Source organism: Pelodiscus sinensis, chromosome 5 (genome assembly GCF_049634645.1).
Source record: "Pelodiscus sinensis isolate JC-2024 chromosome 5, ASM4963464v1, whole genome shotgun sequence".
Lineage (NCBI taxonomy): Eukaryota > Metazoa > Chordata > Testudines > Trionychidae > Pelodiscus > Pelodiscus sinensis.
The window spans coordinates 109,699,569-109,714,304 of record NC_134715.1 but is presented as its reverse complement, the minus strand read 5'-3'; the positions used below and the strand labels follow the sequence as shown (position 1 = coordinate 109,714,304).

The window sequence follows — 14,736 nt, the reverse complement described above, 5'->3', positions numbered from 1 at the left end:
GAGACCCACTTGTTTGGATCCATTTTTTTTGTCTGTCACCCTTCTTATCTGGGTTATATTCTGATCAAAATATTTTTCAATCAAAGTTTTTAGCAAAGTCTGTTGATTAGACACAGACACACTGGCTGCGTCTAGATTGGCATGATTATCTGGAAATGCTTTTAATGGAAAAGTTTTCCATTAAAAGCATTTTCAGAACAGAGCGTCTAGGTTGGCATGGACACTTTTTTCCGCAAAAGCACTTTTTGAGGAAAAGTGTCCGTGCCTATCTAGACGCGCTTTTCCGCAAAAAAGCCTCGATCGCCATTTTCGCGATTGGGGCTTTTTTGCGGAAAACAGATCTCAGCTGTCTACACTGGCGCTTTTGCAAAAAAGCTTTGTGCAAAAGGGACTTTTGCGTGAATGGGAGCAGAATAGTATTTCCGCAAGAAGCACTAATTTCTTACAGTAGGAAGTTAGTGCTTTTGCGGAAATTCAAGTGGCCAGTGTAGACAGCTGGCAAGATTTTCTGGAAAAGTGTCTGATTTTCCAGAAAAACTGGCCAGTTTAGACACACCCATTGTGTTACACCCAGTTCTAATGAGGATTGGGCCCTAAAATTGAATGGAAAGGCACCCATTGTTTATGAAATAGTGGTTAGTTCCTCATTGATACAACTCTAAAAGATAAGCAAGTTCAAATAAATAACAAACACATTGGTTGCAGGCTGACTCTATATGCTTGCTTTACTTTGCACTTTCTCTAGAGCAAACACAGCTTGGAAATGGATTCTACAGCCCAAATTTTTAAACACACTATGGGCATGTCTCTGTAGCTAGGCTAAAGCCAAGATAAGCTATGCAACTTGAACAATGTCAATTGTGTAGCTTAAGTCGAAAAAGCTTATTTCAGCTTTTTGGGCTGTTTACACTGCAGGAAGTTACAGGAAGAGTACTCTTCCTCCGACTTCCCTTACTCCTTGTAAAATTAGGGTTACAGGAGTCATAGTAAAAAATCCTCCAGCTCGACGTTATTTCAACATCGTCAAAATAACTGTTTGTAACGTAGATGTGGACTGTGTTATTTTGGAATATCATATTAGTTATTCCAAAATAACGCTGCTATGTATGCATAGCCTATGTCAGTGTCTCAACGCTAATGATAACTAGATTCTACGATATCGCCAATTTAATCTTCCCACTTGCCACATCTTTTAAAAACTGTTTTGACATTAAACAAAAGACCAACTCTTATTTTGTTGCATATTTACACACATGGACAATTTTCTCTTCTGAGCATTAAGTACAGCAGAAAAACCTTGTTATTGTCCCTCCCCATCTCTCTCTGAGACAGTGAGCAAGGTGTGTTCTCTCTCTCTCTCACACACACACACAGTTTCTGTTAATATACTCGTGAATACTTTTCATTTAATCTTTTAAAGAGATCTTAACTCTCTTTTGTGTGATTATTATTTTTCCTCTTCTTCTTCATTTAGTAATCTCTCTAATAGGGTTTGTACTTTCCCCATTGAAGTGAATAGGAAAATTTTCCACTGACTTAACTTAGACCCTTTTCCATTAGTCAATTCATGCTCGTATGGTGTTTTTTATCTGTAGATCTCAAAGCATTTGACAACAAAGGTTCATTTCTCATTTTTACAAATGAAGAGCTAACAGCACAGATGGTTGAAGTGATTTGTCCACAGTCATGCACTAAGTTGGTACCATAGGCGGTAATCGAACCTAGAATGACATCTTGGCTCCATCGATGTAAATGGTAAAACTCTCTCTCTCTGACTTCAGTGGGGCCAGGGTTTCATCCTAGTTCTCTTCTCTCTTGTGTCCTTGAGGCAGGATAGACATTTGATTTCATGTGGCTTTTCAACTATCCCTGAAAAATAGTGATAATTAGAATGTAAATGTGCTAAGTCAGGAATAAAACTCTCAGCAATTAATATCATTTTTATTTTATAAACTGTTCTGTAAGGCTTAAAAATGGGAGGATTTGATATTGAATAATTAACTAAGTGCTGCCAAAGTTTAATGATGCAAATATGAAATGCTTTAATAAGTTCAACCAGCATAAAGATAGAATCATAGTACAGCAATTCACTTTTACTGTAATAATGAAAGATAATGGAAGTGGAACAGAGAGACTGGTTTCAGCTGCCCTGGCTCTGTAGTTGCTATTGTCAATGTCAATGCAGCATAGCTTAGGTTTATTTTAGTTTCATTAATGTTGTTAGTTTCAGTTTTAATTAGTAACTGCAATAGCATCGTGTTTCACTTATGACACTTTACATTTGTTTCCCTGGCTATGATTGCAGATGGTGCTGTGCATGTCTGTGCTCTTGGTTCCATTCTGAAGCTGCTATCTGCTTGCACTCCAGCTATGGCAAATAGAAAAGCTGGATGAGATTAGTATATTTTTTTATTGGGCTCACACTCCTGAAAGAGCCAGATGTAGGCTGGCTGGAGAGCTCTGTGGACACAGGAGTACAATACACACTAAAGATCCTAAACAAACATCTGTAAATTGGAGAACTTGAGATTTTTGGGAACCTGACAGTAAAGTGGTTAGCATTTTAATTGCGAGAAGTGTATTGAGAGTCATGATAGAAAAGACTGTGTATAATATGCTCATGTTTTTGGTTAAAAAGAACAGTGTTAGATGAACTTCCATAAGTCTCTGTTACTTTTGTGACATTTTCCATAAGTGTGTCAATAATACTGTGAATCTTCTCCATGAGAAGATATCTAAACAACAAATTGAATTAATTATTTTATTTGTCAGTGATGCTGAAACTGAAGGATCCAGAAGCATTTTACAGGCTTAACTCCTCAAACTTTGTCTCATTTCTATAATTCAGCCACATGAAACAGCAGATGTAGAACTACAAAAAACTTCTACATTTGCATGGGAATGAGGGGCAGTCTAGCAGAATCAAAGCAGGCTCACTTTTCACCGGGAAGTAGTACAATGATTTGGGGCTATGAGCAAAGAGTGCACAATGAATTTACACTTTTGTTTTAGATGGAAGATGAGTGTGGACCTCAGAACATCTTTAGTTCTTACAGAGAGGGCTTCAGCACAGTTAGAAAAAAGTGCACAGCAATTTGTCTTTATTCTTATGGTACTGAACATGGTTTGTCTTATGGTACTGAAAATGGTGAATTGAGGAAACTGGGCAAGATGGGACAGAGATAAGTGGCAAGGCATATGAACCCAGAAAATGTCACTATTTTTATGGCTTTCAATTACTTCTAATGTTGACCATGAGTTCTAGCTACTGAACTGTAGAGCAAGGTTTGTCATGAAGTCTAGGCATAGTTATAGGAATGTATCCAAAGGTCTCCATGAAATGGTATTAGTCTCACAGCCACCTGCTCAGGGCCTTATGATGAATGCTGGACTTAGTCTCCTAGCTGACTCAAACTTGCATTGACTGCTTCCTACTCAGCCTACCACCTTAACTAGAACTTGAGTAAAAAAAACCCACAATCAGCAGCCCTACTAATAACTCTGTGCTCGTCTCATGAAATTCTCATGGACATTAGAGCACACTAGATAGTATGAAGACACAAAGACTGAGCCTCATACACAGACACTGGGGGGGGGGGAAGTGTTTGGGGAAGGAATTGATGAGCAAGCAGACTCTGACACTGCAAAATCTTGTTCAAGTCTTTTATTTTAGCTTCTACATCAGTGCATATTAGTTCTGAACAACAGTGACAAGCTGGGAAGCAAAGTAAAACAGTGGATGGTGTTGGGGAGGATAAATCAAATGAGAAACTCTTCATCTCTCTCTCCCCCGGATAATCCGTTTTCTAGTCGTCATTTGTCATGAGTCATTGCTCTCTTTGGTGACTTCACTGTAAAAGCTGGCAGGAAGGTTTAACTCTGATAGTCTCTTTCCACTCTAATCTCTGTGGTTCTATAGTCAAGGCAACGAGGAGAAGGGAAAGGAATGAAAGAGACAGATCCTGATGTAAGATCTGTAAGTGGATGCTGAGATATTATTGAAAAAGGATGGAACCTGAGAATTCTTCCTTTTCAGCCAGCCTGACCAGTTTGCCCACCTGCTAGACCTTTATTTCTAGTTTGATCTCTTTTCATGTATAATTTAAATTCCTTCTTATGGAAACATAAGAATGGCCATACTGGTTCAGACTGATAGTCCATCTAGCCAAAATTCTGTCTTCCAACAGAAGCTAATGTCAGGGGCTTCAGAAATAATTAATAGATCAGAACAATTGAGTGGTCCATCCCACATTGTCTAATCCTAGCTTCTGGTAGTCAGAGGTTTAGGGACATCCAGAGCATAGGTTGCATCCCTGACCATCTTAGTTTATGATAGATGATAGACCTCTCTGCCATGAGCTTCTCTAATTCTATTGTGGACTATAGTTTTGGCCTGAACAACAACCCCGGCAACAGGTTCCACATATGTGCCGTGTGAAGTACTTTCTTATGTTTATTTTAAACCTGTTGCCTATTAATTCAATTCGGTGACCCCTGGTTCTTGTATTTATACGAAGGGAGTAAATAATACATTTCTTCACACTGCTAATGAATTTATAAACTTATATAATCTAGTTATGTCTTTCCAGATTGAACACCCCTAACTTAATTTTTTTTCTCATAGCATTTCCCAATACTTCTGGGGATGGGAGTGGGGGCGAGGGATCTGAGCAGGAGCTAGGTGCCAGGAGTGGGTTGGGGGTGGAGGTGCAGGGTCTGAGAGGGAGGGGAAGTGCAGGAGGGGGCAAAGGATTGGGGTGTTTACTTAGGGCAGATTCTGTTTAGCAAGGGGGAACAGGTGGTTCCATGCCACCCTGCACTTGCAGGCACCACCCCCATCTCTTCCATTGGGATGGAGAGATTCCCTGCACTCACAGCAATGTGACCCAAGAATGGAGCACTGGGGGAAATAGGAATGGCAGGGTGCAGAGCTGCCTCCTTCCCATGCCTGGCATAGCTGGCCAGGAATGCAGCCTGCAAGTGGTTTAGGGGCTGCAGTCCCTAAATTCCCTCTTATAATTTGGCCCATGCCTGCAGAAACCCACTCATTATACCCTTCCAGCATTCCTGTGACCTTTTGATGACTCTTTTCTGACCATGGTTATTCAACCAATTATGCACCTACTTTATAGTAGCTCCATCTAGGTTGTATTTCCCTAGTTTGATAATGAAAAGGTCATGCAAGACTATTAAATACCTTAAAGTCTTGATATATTTATTGCTTCCCCCCCTTATCCCTTGTGCTCTCAAGGAACATAACATTCTGCTCATGTGGATGAAGGTGTCAGCCTTCCTTCCTTATCTATATTACATTCCCCCAGAATATATGGATGTGCCATTTTTCACAGGTTGGTTTTTGTTCCTTTTATTCTCAATAGCATCTATGTACCACAAGCACCCTATAGTCAGGATGCATTTTGGAAGAGAAATTGGAATGAATATCATTATCTCAAACAGTACATTGCAGTCCATTTTTCACAATATCTCCAGTTGGAACATCTTTCTCATGGCATAGGGTCACTCATTGGGCCACTTATGTCCAGCATTTTCTAAGCCTAGAAAGGCTTAAAAAGTCTACACTGATATCTTAGAGGTGTTGCTCTGTAGGCCTTGCATTTCAGTCCTGGTTTTCTTACATTTCTATAATCCTGCCATTTAAATCTATTTAGTTTAAAATGGTAGTATATAACATAGCATATGTGTTAATAATACAGTAAATGAATGATAAAATGAATGAACTGGCTATGCAGCACAGGTCACAGGTGGATCCTTGTGGAGACTCCTATTTATCTCTCTTCCCTGTGAAATCTGACCATTTATTCCTACCCTTTGTTTCTTATCTTTTAACAAGTTACTTTGCTGAAGAGCACTTGGTGAGAGACCTTGTCAAAGGATTTTTGAAAGTTCACTTTATCCACTGGATTACTCTTTTCCACATGTTTGTTTGACTCCTGGTTCAAATTCAAATAGATTGGTGTGACATTATTTCCCCTTATAGAAGGTCATGTTGATTCTTTTCTCTAAATATGTTCATTGTCATTGATGTGTCTGATAATTCTGTTCTTTACTCTAGTTGCAGCCAGTTTTCCTTGTACTGTACCAGCCTATAATTGCCAGGATTGCCTTCCGAGCCTTTTTTAAAATTGTTGCAATATTAGTTAGTCACCAATGATCTGGTACAGAGACTGATTTAAGCACTAACCAGTTAACAGTTCTGCAATTACATATTTGAGTTCCTTCAGGGTTCTTGTTTGAATACCATCTGGTCCTGTCAGTGTTTAATTTATCAGCTGGTTCCAAAACCACCTCCACTGACACCTCAATCTGGGACAGTCACTCAGATATATCAACTATAAAGAATAGCTCAGATGTGAGAATCTTCCCGCATACTCCGTAGTGAACACCAATGCAAATGATTTATTTTGCTTCTCCACATTGGCCATATCTTCCTTGAGTGCTCCTTTAGCAGCCTGACCTTCCAGTGGTCCCACCAATTGTTTGGCTGGCATTCTGGTTCTGATGTACTTAATTTATTTTTGGTTGTTTAATTTCTTAGTCACTTGCTAGATACTCTTCAGATTCTTGTGTGGCCTGCCCTAATTATATTTTTTTATAGATGACTTGCTAGAGTAAGTTTATTATACCTGTTAGAAAATATTTATCCTTTCCCCCTTTTGCAAATTATAATGTTTGCACATTTGCTAACCTCCCCAGGATCTTTTACAATATTAACAAAGAGTATGTCTGAATTTGAAAGTTTACAGTGTTGGTTCCAACCTGTGAACAACCTGTATTAAGGAAAGTCATGTGATTAAGTATTAGACTGTACTTCATTATTGCCAGTGTCTCCAAGTCTGTGGAAATACAGATGCCTCGGGAAAAGACCTCTCAAACTGATAAAAAGTGTCTAGAGAAATATGGGATAAACAAGACTGGGTGACTAATAAGGGATACCTATGATTTACTTATGTTCTATGATTGATGAGAGGTACTTGTTGCAGATGTTTTCTGTAATGGATGAAATAAGGATCTATTGAAAGATGTTTTAACTCAGATAACTGTCATTTGCTACAAGCCGTCAATAATAATGATCAGATTAAAATCTCTTTATTTTATCAATCATGTAATCTAAAGATATCCTAGAATAAATTTCAGAAGAAACTAGGAAAAATGAAAATGACAAAACCAGAACACAAATATGGGTGAGTCTAGTCTACATTCCTCTTTTGAAAGAGGAATGTAAATGAAGGAAATTTAAAAAGCAAATTTCACACAGATTTACAAATCTCGCTCAGATTTACAAATCTTGTGCTTCATTTGCATAATCGTGTCCGATCACTTTCTCAGATTATTAATGCTTGATTAAATAATTCCATCTGAACATGTTGTTTTACCATCTTGAATTCTTATTAACTTCAAGCACACAACATGTTCCTATTTTCCTCATTAGGATTTAGCTTCCAATTTTTAAAGTGTGGTTTTTTTTTTGCCTTTAATGATCTCTTTTACTCTTTTATTTAGCTATGGTGCAATTTTTGATCTATTGCTGCACCCCGGGGGGACCTCTTACTTTAAAAAAAAAATTGGGATAAACATTTAGTTTTGATCCTCTCTAATGTTTTACAAGCTGCATGGAAACTTTTTTAAAATGTTTCACTTTTGTAGCTGGCCCTTTTAATTTTTACTTCACTAACCTCCTCTTCTTTTTGTAGTTCCTCTTTCTTTAAGTTTCAATGCTACTGTCTTTTTTAAATCTCCCCTCCCCCCCCTCCGAAGTTAAATGTAGTTACATTATGGTATCTCTGAATGGTTCAGCTATATTCACCTGTAGGACCATGTAGGGGTCAATTGCGGAAGAACTCTGTACGTGTGAAGTACGGGGGTGGAGAGGCCTGCATTCTCCCCCCTGCCCCTTTTCCATTCCTCCCCCTTTCCTACTATTGATGAGCCGGAAGTAAGCCTCTAGGAACATACGCCATTGTAGCAAGAACGAATTGTAGATAGGGACAGGAACATAACAATCTTGTTTACCTAAATGTACTGATCATGTAAACTAAGTCAAAGGACAAGCAGTATAGCTGAGCCATACTGTAACAAGCAATGAGTAACCCCTGGAAATTTCCAAACTGCCACAAGCAAGATAGAGACACAGTATTTTAAAGCTGCACCAGAGCACAGCAATTTGGACTTCACTAATGGGCTTTGGGTACTGGCGCCTCGGAAGCTGAGACAGTCTCCCAATTTATCCGCAGCCAAAGCGGGTTCACAGGCTAGCAGAAGAGATATAAGAAATGCCACTTTTCCTATGCTTAGTTAAGGGGCACAGCTGATAGCTGTCAGGAAATAAACTGTTTGTGTTTGACAGGTACCTGTGTAGCTTTTTTTTGTACTTTGAGAACCCAGTGTTGGACCTAAGACTCACTCTTGCCGGCAACAGACCAGTTCCTGTGCCCTACTTAGAACTAAATAAAAAATTGCCTCTCCTCTGGTGGATTTCCAAGCTAGCTGCTCCAAGAATCAATCATTAATGGTGTCCAAAAATGTATATCTGTTTCCCATCATGAGGTGACTCAATATTGAACGCTCAATTTTGTCACCATCAAGACTCAGAAACAGCTTTTTGCCTACATATTGTCTCCATTTATCCACGTTCCTCCCCGCTCCCCTTTACATCCCATGCTCTGTTAATTCAGGATATCTTGCTATTCCCCTGCACTTCTCACAGGTGATTCTACTTTTTCTCATAACTTCCCTTACTCCTGGTGTATCCTCACTGGTACTTTAGCCTCAGTCTTTTCCTTCACATTTCTTTCTTTCACCTACTCCACCACTTTCAAATAATTCTGACCTCTTCTAGGGCTTGACTCCTTCAAACTACAAGTATTATGTCTTGGAGAGAGAAGAAAACTTAGATCTGATAACTGCATAAGATTTTTTAAAAAATGAGTGAGTTGCATAACAAGAGAGAGCCTGCACCATAGAGGTCAATGGAGAAAACTCAGACTGACTTCAAAAGAAGCAGGCATGCCACTGAAGAGCTATCTTTTTACTGATATTACTTTCATCTTTCCCATGTGTGACATACTTTACCTCAACATGACATGCTGTAACTCCATATTCATAATTCATATATGATTATGATATTTCATACAAAGTTTGCCATGTAACATAGCAGAGGAAAGACCATAGTCTGTTGAAACTTGTTGTTCTAGCCAAAAAGTATATCATTAGTGTGTCTGCAGTTATGAGATCTTGCTCTGTTTATTAATGAAACATTCTGTATGTTTGCTAATAACATACAAAGAACCCCCTTCCCTGGAAGATATTCAAATAACCATTAATCAGTAGGGCAGTTGTAATCAAGGGTTTTACAATTCAATAACTGCTGTCCATGCACCATGCAATTGGGACTGCTCACCTCTGTTACTCGGTTGTGGAAGATGACATGAGCGGATTGATCAACTTGGTGACGCAGGAAAGCCCATCAGGAAATGTCTTGGCTTGTGTCTTCTAGGCACATCGACTAAGGGTAAAAATAGGGAATGTTGGCAGCATGCCTTTGCATTTCTCCTCCCCCACCTATGCTGATAGCAACAAGAACTCTGAGACAATGACAACTTCATCTGAGGAGACTGGTCCAGGTTTAAGAGGGAAACCTGTTTACCATGAACTGTAACATCCAGTGGAGTGAGAAAATTGCTGCTCTCACTTCTGTACAGTGCAATACAGTTTAACATTAGATTGTGCATTTATTTTTTGGTAACTATGTCTGACCTCCTGTGACTACCACGTATAATCACTTAAATCTTTCTGCGGTTAGTAAATCTTTTTTATACTTTTTCCAAACAGTATATTTTGGCTGAAGTGTTCAGGGGAACTTTTGTATATCCCCTCCACATTGAAGGAGAGGGCAGACTGGGTAATAAACTTACTCTTATCAGGGTTCTCCGCAGGACAAGATGATATAGCTTTGGTGTGTAAAGCTGGGACTTGGGGGAATGGCTGTTTCCTTTCTCCGTGTGATTTCTGAGTGGCTTTAATGTACTTTAGCTGACTTCACTTGCTGTTGTGCTGAGTGATAACAGGGCCTAGACAGGTTTGTGGCTTGTCAGTAGCAAAACACTGTGAGAGACATTCCCAACTGGAAAGTTAAGAGGGCACAGTGGTGTCCCAGTCCTAGTCTGCATCCAAGGGATCCTTTCAACCATACCCTCCATCTGAATCTTTTAAAATATTTGTTTGTATATTGTACATAATCCTGATCCTATATAGAGAATGGCAAAGATCCCACTTCAATGGGAACAAAACCTTGAAGTCAAATTCTCAGGTAGAATGGTTCCAATGGGATTCCATCAGCAATAGATTTGACCTTCTGATGGCAAGTTTGTGAGGTCAGAGGGCTGACTTGCTTTTCTCTCAAGCATCCTAAACTTCTATAACACATCCAAAATGAGTGATCATAAATACATGACATGACATGCCAGTGAGCCTTAAGCCAGATCAATCCTTGCCGAAGTTATTCTGGGAGGAAGGAAGAAACTACAGGTAAAAAAAGGAATGTCATGAAGTTCAAAGAGAAATTTTAAATCACCTTAGGCTTATAGAATATCTTATTAGTCTGTGCCTGAAAATATAGTATAACCCCCCCCCCCCCAAATCCCTCATCAGGAAGTTGTGGTAATAAAAAGTTAAACAAGATCCTAGAAGAAGCCAAACGTTGCTCATAATCAGAACTCAAGGTATAGTATCCAGAAAATGGTTGAAGCACATGGAGATATTCAGAACCATTATAATAGTCTTTGCATATGCACAGCATTAAATAAACAGAAGAAAAGATTGCACAAAAAGAAATTTAAAATAGTCTAGACATCTAAATAAAGCAAAGTGGCCCAAATGGGCAATTCTTAGACAAATTCCCTTTAAACTAGGAACAATGAAACCAGCATCACAAAAAGTAATTTAGTAGTTGTCAACAAGAATCCTTCTAAGATTTGTACATCCCCAAATCAAAATTCCAGACTGACAATTAAGGCAAAAGCGATTTTAATGATCAAACAGGAACAATGATATCAAAATTGAATGCATATGATGATTAAAAGCCTCCCATGGTTCTTAAAATGGGGAGACGATGGAATCAAAAGTACCATTTCCATTAAGATACTAGTTTTGAAATATTAATCTAGTTTCCAAGATATTCCAAATGTGAGTAAGTCAGTAGGAGCTACCAGGAAAGTTCAGTGATATTTTTTGACAAGGATTATTAAAAGACCCCAAGAATTGTACAAAAACTACACTAAACTTTAAACTTCAAGGTGCTGTGTAAATCATCATCTGTCATCTGTGAGGCTCATAGAATAGCTGGAATGTATGTACGAGAATGAGCTGGCCTTAGAATAAGAAACCATTATTACCAAATACAAATTGAATAACACTAGTCAAATCACTGAGAAGGGCAGGTCTGCATTGTGGATGAAATCCAGGCACAAATGATATCTGTGGGAGTTTTTCTATTGACTGCTATGGCGTCAGGATTTTATTTTGTGCAAACTACTGTGAAAGAGACAGATGGAAAGATAGGAGGAAAACTAGGAGAGGACAGCGTTGTAGAAAAGTTCATAACTCATAACAAGATAATGATCACCAATTCCGAAAGAGGTGGAGAGGTGGTGATGGGAGCAGATGTGGCAGAGACTTAGAGATTTGACCAGGGAGAGGTCGTTGGAGATGCTGATGAAGAGAGAGAGGAGAAAGTATTGTTTAGAGAAAGGGGAGAAAATGGGAGAATAGTTGAGGGGAAGAGTGTGAGTGAGTGAGAGAGAGAGAGAGAGAGAGATAGCGAGAGAGTGTAAAATACAGGACTACATAGAGAGTGTGTAAGTATAAAAGAGAGAGAGAGAGGCCCTAATATATAGTTGGCAGGCATAACTCATTTGAGTATCTTTTCCTTTTTTAAATCAATGGGACTCTGATTATAGCATTTTGATGGGGAGTAAGTACCAAATATATGACCACAAAATGAATAAAGCCTCCATTTCCATAAGTCAAATTCTATTGGCTATGCACAATTGTTTTACTGCCCTGCAACATAAATCAAGATCTATTTTATGGTCCCCACACAAATAGATCAAGTTCTTTACTCAAAGGCAAGCTATTAAATCAAAATAAAAATGACTCCATCAGAGCTGTCTTGATGTGACTTTGGCTTTGTTCTAGATATACATAAGGGCTACGTCTACATTGGCAAGATTTAGCGCAAAATTTTGCCACCTGTCTACACTGGCTGCAAGTATTTGTGCAAGAACACTGACATTCTAATGTATGAAATCAGTGCTTCTTGTGCAAATACTCTGATGCTCCCGCTCAGGGATAAGGCCTCTTGCGCAAGTCTTCTTGCACAAGAGGCCAGTGTAGACAGGTAACATCAATTTCTTGCGCAAGAAAGCCCGATGGCTACAATGGCCATCGGCGCTTTCTTGCGCAAGAGAGCATCTATGCTGGCATGGATGCTTTTGTGCAAAAGCAAATCTTTTGCGCAAAGGCATATGCCAGTATAGATGCTCTCTTACTCAAATACTCTAATGCAAAAACTCTTGCGTTTAGAGTATTTGTGCTAAATCTTGCCAGTCTAGACGTAGCCAAGGATTTTTACTATGGCAACTGGTCTGCTTTCTAAATTGAAAATAATTGCAGCAAACTGCTCTTAAACAAGAGGATGCTGCCTCCCAGAAAGCTTTTTAGAAACCAACTTTTTTTCTTAGTGAACTTTTTTTAACAAGGAACTTGCCTATTTTCTTGTTTTTATGCTATTTATTACTTTTTATATTTCTTAAAGCCACAACAAAACATCTTCTAGGGTAGAGGGTTTAGTATTATAAATTAGAGAGAAGATGAAAATATTCTAACAGCCACCATAAGTTTTTATTTGATTTTTGCTTTGCATGAAAAAGTGTAGCTATCTTTCTATATTGAGAACACCCTGCTGTTCAGCAATATGGGAAAAAGATCCTTGCAACCCCCTAGTTGAAACACCATGTCCTAAATGATAAAAGCTTTTACTTTTTTTGTCTTTAATCAAGAAATACATGTATTGGGGATGTCAGCTCACCACTTGGAAATCACACCTTACCTTCTGAAATCATCCTGGTTCTGGGCTACCACCCAAAGAGGATGGAAGATAAGGGGAGGAAAATGGTGCAAAGGTGTAATGAGTGGATTCAAACAAAATAATGGTATGAAGAGCAAATGGGACAGAGAAAAAGTGCGGGGGTTGACATCAAAGGCATTTGTCGACCTCCCAGGTATGCCTCTATGTTCTTATGTTCAGAACAATCACAAGTGATCATTGTAACCAGTGAGTGCCCAGAAAATAAGACCAATTCTGCATGCAAGCTAACATATTATTTTGCTAACACTCCTTTGCATATTTCAGATGGAACTTCTCCATTCTTTGTTAGTTCACTAAATAAAACACAAACACACCTCAGAATCCTCACTGCAGCACAATAAAGGCATTATTTTCACATTATAACGAGACCTTTGCATTTCACTGAGAACAATTTTGGATCTATTTTTTTTAAATATTGCAAAAGTTAGCTTTTATATTTTACAGCCAATATAACATGTAGCCAATATATATATGGCTCCTGTTTTGTTATATTGGCTCTAGTCTTCTATATATTGAAGGGAAATTGGTTGTCTCAAGGCATTGTAATTGAGTCATAGGTTGATTGAAGGGGTAACATTGGTTTTACCTCACTCCAGATGAAATCAGGTTAAGACCCAGGATGCTGGTTTATATTCAGTCCTGATGAGAAACAACCTGAAGTGGTTGGTGTGTGTGGGGAGTGGGTGCAGACATGTATATAACTGTATGGCTCTTCAGTTGCATGAAGTGGTGATGTCCTGTTCCTAATGGACAGGTGTCTGTTGTTGCATCATAAAAAGTATATTGTCACAGGTGCTATTCTCCTTTCCAGTCAGTCCATGTCTGAAAAAGTAAAGAGATGCCTCATTCCCCAAAGTTCCTAGAACCTTTGAGCGTGCAGGGTGAGTGTGTTATACTTGAAATAATTTCACAGGATCTTTTTAGGGGGATAAGGCAAAATGCCACATTTATTGACAACGTAACACTATTCTGTTATATGCATATTCACACATACCTACACACAAACCCTGTCTTGCTTTTGCTTAAAGTTACCAGTCTGTTGCTCACAATAACTCACTGGCCAGGTGAATTAAATGCAAGAGAGAGGAGTGGGGGCTTCTCTCGGTCTGGACTGATGCTCCAATGTTGACAAGACCTGAAGATTCATGCAAGACCTCCCACCTTTATAGGACTTTTCTCCCATTCAGATGTATGCATTTTGCTTTGTCGGAGCTTAATCAAGGACCATCCGTTCTACTTAATATCTGTTTATCTGGGAGTTATTCTTTTCTCTGACATCAGTATGTTGGTGTCTTATTCCCAGAGTTTATCTCAAGGGTGCCTTGTTTGTAAAAGGGCGCTTGCTTCTTAACATTCCAAGGCTGTCCATATGTCCTCCATCAGTATGCTTTGTATTTGGCCCAATTTATGGTACTTGAGGCCTCTGAGTCTTCCAGCCCCTTCCCCTCTTCCACCATCTGGCACTAAAATTGCTGGACCTCCAAGTTATCTCTCCAAACAATCATATTCTAAATTCATTCACTTCCCCTCCCCAGGAACTGCACAATGATTTCACACATGGGAAAAGGGAT

The 14,736-nt window shown here is 39.0% G+C and overlaps 1 long non-coding RNA gene across 1 annotated transcript; it reads right to left on the bottom strand.

Annotated features, from left to right (window-relative positions):
- Nucleotides 1-325: 325 nt before the first annotated feature.
- LOC142829676 (uncharacterized) lies at nucleotides 326-10,635 on the bottom strand. The gene is made up of 3 exons (XR_012904373.1): nucleotides 9,933-10,635; nucleotides 9,419-9,523; nucleotides 326-1,869 (listed from the first exon to the last, which is right to left on the bottom strand). It is a non-coding gene; the product is annotated as an uncharacterized LOC142829676 (long non-coding RNA).
- Nucleotides 10,636-14,736: the final 4,101 nt, after the last annotated feature.